At 35.6% G+C, this 8494-nt stretch overlaps 1 non-coding gene across 1 annotated transcript; it reads right to left on the reverse strand.

The window, feature by feature from the left end:
• Nucleotides 1-179: 179 nt before the first annotated feature.
• On the reverse strand, nt 180-295 carry LOC149023754 (U5 spliceosomal RNA). The gene has a single exon (XR_016171981.1). It is a non-coding gene; the product is annotated as a U5 spliceosomal RNA (small nuclear RNA).
• Nucleotides 296-8494: the final 8199 nt, after the last annotated feature.

Here is an 8494-nt window from a genome sequence, read left to right on the forward strand (position 1 = left end):
AAAGTGGAGGAAAACTTGTTCTAAACTAAATCCAAAAAAAAATCTCTTTCCTTGCAGAAAATAAATTAAAGTCCTGTCATATTAATTTTGGCTAATAGAATTTTCTTGTCAAGAAAATTAAAAAAAAAATCTTCTATTTCTAATTACTCAAATATTTCATTCTAAAGTTTTATAGAGCCCAACCCTAATGGGGAAGGCCCTCCAAAAATAGGCGTATGCCGCTAAGTGCGGCGAGCACACGGTATTCTTTAGTAAAAGGCGAAAGAATAGTTCGCTCTGTACTCACCGCGCGGCTGCGTGATTTAATTATAAGGCTTATAAGGCATTATATACCCCCAGTTGCTTTACTCATATTTCTTTTAGCCGGTGTGGGATTATCCTTTATGCTTGGCTGCCCTAATTAGCTAATGTTAATTAATAAGGCTAAGATTAAAAAACTCTTTTAAATTTTTGTTGGCAAAAGTGGAATTTATTGGAGTGCGTGTCCACCAACAATGCTGCCAGAAGTACATGGTCTACATGACAATAGATTTTGAAATGGGCCAATCTCTTATAGACATGAAAGTCAAAGCTTTCTTGCCATTATGTTAACAGTAAAATTGTAAATTCCTGGATATAATGAAAAAAGAAAGAGCATTTTACTGGGGAAATTCTAGGCACCTTAAAAAAATTGTTAATGATCCAAATCCAAAATTACTGACAATGGAGGGTGGGGGCAGTGATAGACAATTTTTGGGCTGAGTTGTAAGAAAAATATGGGTCATTTCATCCATATAAAGATTGGGTATAGGAGGGTAATTTAGTTATAACACCCTCTTAAAAACATTATGGTCATTTTAATTTTAAATTTTGAATTAGTTAACGGATCTTTAATAGTGGATAACCAGCAAATTTTGGGATTAAGTAACCAATAGTTTTTTTTTTTTTACTTAAGAATGGTGTCTAAAGTTTATCCCCACTTAAATGAGCTACCAATGAATAACTCAAAAAATATAAATATGTAAGTAATGATACAAGTTTTTTTTTTTTTTTTCTTTTAATCAAAGAAAAAGCATATATATAGGTCATTATTTTGTCTGAAGCTAAAACTACCTCGCTTTGTTGGTTGAGGCATTAGTACTAATAGACTTACTAGCCAAGCTTTTTAAGAGAGTTAAGGAATTATAATTAGAAAATGTGGCATTAACCAATGTAAATTTAATATCTACCAAATCAAGTATTAGGTGAATAGGCTAGATGCAATTTGGGTGGGGGCATGGAAGAGAGGAATTGCCTTCACATCAATTTACCCACATTTATTGGATTCGGTTTGTGTTTGTGTTTGTATATTTTATGCCTTCATTTATTTCCCTCATTAAAGCTTTAATAAGCGAATTGCTTCTTTCCAATTGCACTGCCTGAGCAAAAATAAGTCCCACACTCCATCTTGCTATCTTTAGAGATTTGTTATATACCCCAGCACATAATAATGTAAGAGAGTAAGTATTTAGTATTGTATACTCATTTTGTAGGTTATGCAATATAGTATTTGGGTTTTTGTCCATGATATGTTCATCTCCATAAGCCATTTATTAATATTTGTTCTTATCTTATGGGGATTAGATTTAAGTTTTTTCATTGTTACATTATTTATTTCTTTCCATACAAAATAACAGGTTTGTGTGGAAAATAACCACTGGTTTTTATACTTGTCTAGTTGAAAATCAACTAGAAAATCATTGCACAATCGCAAAATAGAACTTTGGGCTAGGTGTTTCGTTAGCAATCCAAGAGGTCCTGCCGCCCAGATTCTCTTGGTTTAGTGAGATCAAGACATGCCAAAGAGTCTTTGTTTTATCTTTGCGTAATTCACAAAGATCGTGCATTTCCGTCCATTGAGATAATATAACTCTAACTGATAACCATGCATTCAGTAGACACTAAAATAAATATTTGAGTTTGGGATGTGGTGATAGCTTCTATAACATTTTTCACAATTGGATGAATTCATTGGGCATTGTAGCAAATTTTTGTTCGTCAATGTCTTACCAGCCAACTTAGAAGTGATCATACAAGTTGCATTTAGGTTTTTTTTTTGGTATTTCAAATTCTTCACCGAGCCACACCGCAGCTTGGTACTAAGAAGGGCCGGGCAGGGAAAGCATGGTTTCCACCCGGCTAAAAGACGCAAAAAATTTAATTTTTTTTATGGAAGAACCTAGTGGTCATTAATGACATAACAAAAGGGTTCTTTGCAATGAGATAGGAGACGTTAAGCATACCAATTAGCTAGAGGGACATCTTTGGTAGTCCACCCCCTCTCGTGGTGAACTCCTTGCTTTGCACCTTTAGATTTTTTGTGGATAGTTTAATATAATTCAGGTTTTAATAATAAAATAAATAAATAAATAAAAAAGAGCCCAAGTTCTTAGTTCTTCTTCCTTTCTCTCTCTTCTTAAATAACAAGTGTGGTTGAGTTTGTGCTAAATTATTACAAATGGTTTTCGGTCTAATTGAGATACAGTTTCAATCTTTTCATTGAAGTGGATGAATTATTCATATGTTTATTTTCACAAAGAATAGGGGTGCCAATTTGTAGCCCGAACAGTTAAAGTCGAACTGCACTGGGCCATTATACACCGAACTTGCTTAAACCGAACCTTAATGGGTTGTGTACTTGTTTAGGCTGAGGGTGGCAGAGCCGCAACAACCCGAAACCGAACCATAACTCGTTATAACCCATTTTGTAGTTTTACATTAAATATTATTTGAATTATTATATTATCGCTAGGTAGTTGAATAGTTGATATAGACAATTAGAAAATTTGAGGAAAAATTCAAAGATCAAATAGCCATTCTACTACTTGTAAGGGACAATCAAAAGAATTAAGTATGAATACACAATTGAAATTAAGTTTGTTTAAATTGAATAAATATTTATCCAATCCATAGGTATTTCTTTTGCATATCAAACTAAATACCAACCCAAAAAAGATATGGATTTCATAGAAGGGGAAACAAAATTTATATTCTCACATAACAATAACCCAATTTCAAGACAATCCATCATAGCACAAAATGGAATTTCAAAGGGTTTTAGTTTAAAGATTTATTTCTAGAAGACTATTTAGTGAAGCTTGAGGAACGAGCTTGCAATCTCTATGTTACTACTTACTATCAAGGTTCTCGATTTTCTATAGATTGGGTGGGTTTTCTATAACGTGGAATGATTTTTAATTTTTTTAATAGAACTAATACCAATTTTGTTTTGTATGGAATTTTGGCTTTTGTTGCAGGATATTCAACTATTTTTTTTTTGTTATTTTTCTTGCACATATAAACCGTTAGTCAAGTTGAGTCTAAACTGTTAGCTCAAACCATTATTTAGCTTGAATCCAAAGTGACCCGAAACCATTATTTTGCTAATGGGTTATATTTGGAGCTGAGTATTTTTCAACCATTGACACCCCTAACAAAGAAGATTTAATTTTACCATTCGGCATAATCTCACTGGTGGGCAGCAAAGTAACATAAGAAAACATGACATTCTAGAAAATCAGATTTGGGAATTCTTCCAACATTACATGTGGAGAAACCCTAAATGCTGCCATGTGGAAACCCTAAACAGAACACCGGCGCTCTCCGCCCTCTTCTTCCTTGTCTCCTCCCCATAATTGTCTATTCTCTTGAGGCGGAGACATTTCTCCTACTCCTATTTTCTTAGACCCCATCTCTCTCTCTTCACTACTTGCCTTTGTCTGTTTGCCTCTTCTTCTTCTCCACTCTCTCTCTCTCTCTCTCTCTCTCTCTCTCTCTCTCTCTCTCTCTCTCTCTCTCTCTCTCTCTCTCTATGTATAAGAAGATCTCTTTGCCATTTATTGTTAAAAAGTTATGGCCGAAACACCACCTCAAACACCTCTTCTAGATCCACCGCAACAACAACCTTCTCTGCATTATTGGTGCCACCTAAGGGTGTCAATTGTATAATGATACTGTTTTACTGTACCGACCACGTAGTTTAAATTGCATTGTTTTAAATTCGGTACTATATTGTTTTGTGTTAGGTAGCATATCGTCAGTACGTACTGAATACCGTACCGAATTACCATATATTTGTATTGTAAACCGAATTTGACACCCTTATATTTAGGTTGGGTTGGGCCAAATTTAAGGCCCAATCCATCTTGACATTACTCCTGGGTTGGGCCCAATTTAAGATTCAATCCATCTTGACATTACTCATGAGTTGGGCCCACTTGTTAAGAGAGAAAAAAGAAAAAAAAAAGACTTCAAATTGAGAAAGCTTAGATTGAAAGTATATTGTATGAAGAATATAAGTATAGCGTTCTTCTTCTTCATATATGTTGGGGTAATTGTATTACAAATTCTTCAAACATATAAAAGTGAAATTGCAATACAATTGAGAGATGAAGATCTTTAGCAAATTTGAAAAGCTTGAAGTAGCAACCGAACGAACCACTGATTGATGAGGTTGAGTCACACCTTGATGCTGTCTTTAAGGTAATTGATGCACCCTACTACCAAGGGTTCTTCGCACCACCACCTCCAAGATAAAGCAACCTCCAACTAGAAGATGAGGTAGTTCTTCTAGTCCCTTAAAGGAACCAAAAGCTAGAGCACAACACTTAGACAACTCAAGTAAGAAATGAACTTTGTAAAACAAATAATGTGAGTAAGGAGAGTCACAATAGCACACAATATGCAAGGAAGGGTTGGGTTTATATAGGCCCAAACCACACCTCCCCACAAGGGAAGAATCAATTCTCCACTAATGGAGAATCAATGGTTTGCCCCTCCTCCACTAATGTGAATAAACCCCCTTGACCTAACCTCCCCACTACTTGGGGAAGTAACTCTCATATTCACTTCTTTAGAATGAATAGGCTTTAACCCATTCAAAGACCTTAACCCCCCACTCATGGTAATGGCCATGAATGGTCATGAAGTTGAAATGAGAAATAAAGGTCAAGAGTTATAATTTGAGTAATTCCACCATTCAAATTAGCCCACCTCATCACCATGATCAAGACCTTTAAGACCCATGACCAATGTCATGAAGAGCCTCATAACCAAAGTCATGAAGGGCCTCCTTTAACCAAGGTCATGAAGAGCCTCCTTTACTCATGGTGCCTCATTACCACCCTTACCTCATGGTGCCTCATTACCATCCTTACCTCAAGGGTCCCACACACAAACAAAACAATTAAATAAAAGAAATGCAAAAACTAATTTTGAAACTTAATATATAGATAATATAGATTTTAATAAAAAAACCTAACAATATACTTTAAATCTAAACAGATAAAATCTTTTACCAAAAAAAAAGAGTTAAAATATTAATTAAAAGACCATGTTACACGACCAATACCATAAGCACTCTTAGGTTGTAAGTGAAGAAGATTAGAAGAATGGTCTTTTTTTGTAAGTACCGAAATTATACATTACCATATATTGAACTGTACTATTTTACTCGTAGTGATTTTATATCGGAACGTACCGAATCGATTTAAAAAATATCGTTTTCATATTGTATCTTATAAATTTGGTATGATACGATTTCGGTATGAATGTTTGAAATTCGATACGGTACGGTACAATATGGTAGCGTATCGAATTATTGGTACCATACTGAATTAACACCCTTAGTGCCACCACCGCAACAAGCGAATTGCCATCGAGAACATAACCAAACTAATATGCTGCAAGGCTAGTTTCGTTGAATTGATAATCGCCGCCTCTGACCTTACAGCATCGCCGCCAACACCTTGCGAAGGGGACGAATGAAGTCAAGTGGTGGTTGTTCAAGATGTTTGTCTGCCACTTTGGCGTATTTTCTCTTTGCCTTATGGTGTGTCGGTTTTCGCTTTTTTTGTGTATTTTCACCTATTTGGGCGCTTGTAATGTAGGATACATATTTAATATCTTTTGAGCTTCATGGTTGCTGTTTTTACCTTAACCTAGAAGACCATGTAATGATAGTTTAGTCAATTTTCTCTCAAATGAATATTTCTGGTCAAACCTTGTGTTTCATACATCTATTTTTGTGTTGATTTCTGTACTCCTTAACATTCAATGAATAAAGTTTTCAATTTTTGACCCAAAAAAAATGACATTCTAAAAAATATTTTATACCAAAAACTCAGAAAAAGACATTCTAGAATATCTTAATTTGTCCCCACACGTGGCAGCGGCACAGCTAAAGGCAAATTGCCATGCTAAGAAGCTTGGTCATCGTGTATTTATTGGTTTATCTGGATAACCCACCCACATGCCACATACAATAAAATAAAGAAATGATGACCCAATCCTCCGCTACGCCCGTGTTTTCAACATTCCAAACCCAAAATCATTTCCAAATTGTTTGGAAACTTCAAAGAAATAATTTTGTTTGTGAACTATCCTCTATTAGAAAGGAACTTAATCCTAACTTGTAAGCGTACATACTTTAAGGTCGGGTTAGGTCAGGATTAGTGTCGGTCTTAACTAAAATTGATCCATATTTTATGCGTGCCATTGGCCAAATACAAATTTAGGCCATTTAAGGAAACCACAAAGAATTCTTAAATCTTAACCCATTATAAGTAAGGTTAAGGTTAAATTTTTTTTTTTGGTAAAGTAAAATCTATTGGAGTACGTGCTACCAGAAGCTGGAAGTCTATACAACAATGGGATTTGAAATGGTTCAATCTTTTATAAACATGAAAGTCAAAGTTTTCTTGCCAATATGTTAACAATCAAATTGTAAATTCTTGGATATAATGATAAAAGAAAGAGTCTTTTATTAGGAAAACTCTAGGCACTCTGAAAAAAATTATTGATGACCAAATTTCTAAATTATTGGCAATAAAGGGTGAGGCGGTAGTGGACAGCTTTTGGCGAGTTGTAGGAAGAATATAGACCATTTCACCCACGTAAGGGTTCGGCATGAAAGCCTAATTTCATCATATATAATATAACACTCGGTAGTGGACAGCTTTTGGCGAGTTGTAGGAAGAATATAGATCATTTCACCCACGTAAGGGTTCGGCATGAAAGCCTAATTTCATCATATATATATATAACACTCTCTTAAAGACGTTAAAGCCATTTCAATTTCAAATTTTGAATTAGTTTACAAGCTTTAATAGTGGATAACCTGTAATTTTGAAATAGTATCTGTTGAAACGTTGTTGATGAATCTGCAAAATTATACTTGAACGCTTGTTCTCACAAATACTGTCAATTGAGCTAAAATGTACCAGAGATACTTTCTGTAAGGTATTTATACACTCCGATTTGTGCAATACGGGTTCTACAGTGTCTTCACCCCAAGATCAGTCAGCCCAACCTTTAAGGTTGCACCCCAGAAAGGTTACTTCAAGTATATCAGGTAATGTTCACTGTTTGACAGAATAACAACAGGGAGAGAGAGACAGAAAGAGGAGGAGGAAAATTCAATGTTTAGAATGAACTCGGAAATGGCTTTATATAGAGCTCTAAAGGCTGTGGGTGAAGGGTAAGGTTACCTCTCTGTGAAGGGTAAGGTCACCTCTCTTTGTTGATGGTACCTTTCAGCTCAGCTCCCTTCAAGAAGGTACCTGTCCAGCTGACTTCCCTATTAGAGAGTGCCTCTCTAATGGCATCTTCACGTAATCACCAAGCAGCGGGCTTTCCAGAATAGGGCCCATGACAAAATGGGCCTTCCGGATCAAAGTCCCAAGTCATATAGATATATTAATATTAACTTGAATATATATATATATATATATATATATATATATATATATATATATATATATATATATATATATATATATATATATATATATGATCATGAGGTCACAATAGGGTTCAGGCAAATTAATAATACATGGACCCTTACTATATATAAACCATATAATCAGATCCTCTCAACCCAATGTGGGACTAAATATGTAAAACCCACCCTAACCTTGACCCAGGAAACCTTGTTATTTGTAGGTCCAGTGACCGAAGTAAAGTAAAAAGTCAGCTTTGGGCCATCCCGGTGGAGGACTTGGTGTCTGGCTTTGAATCCATGAAAGTTGATGATGAAGTTCTATTTATGGAAACCGAATCTTGATGAAGATCGGATTAGTTGATGGACTTGGAGTGCTCTCTATCTTGGTTTGAAGGCATTTCTACCTATTAGGTAAGTCACTTGACTTGTGTGCAAAACCCCTTTAGGATTGGATTTGATCCGGGCCTTCAATTCCCTCGTTTTGGTCTTCTTGTCGACATTGGTCGATGATTGGTCGATTGGGCCGATCGACCGATTGGTCGACTGGCCATCGACCAATCCACTCGACCAATGAGTCTTGTCTTTGGCAATTAGGTTTTTCTTGCTCTATTTAAGTCCAATCTCGAGTCCACTTCGTATTTGCTGCCTCCAAACTCTCTCGAGCGAACCAAAGACCTCTCGCAAGTCATCTCCCTTGCATCCGTGGTGTTTTTCTTGACGGATCTTCGTCGAAACTCTTCCTTTTGCATCAAAAGG

The sequence above is a fragment of the Hakea prostrata genome, chromosome 2 (assembly GCF_041222555.1).
Source record: "Hakea prostrata isolate BN-2017 chromosome 2, UWA_Hpros_2, whole genome shotgun sequence".
In the NCBI taxonomy this organism is placed as follows: domain Eukaryota; kingdom Viridiplantae; phylum Streptophyta; class Magnoliopsida; order Proteales; family Proteaceae; genus Hakea; species Hakea prostrata.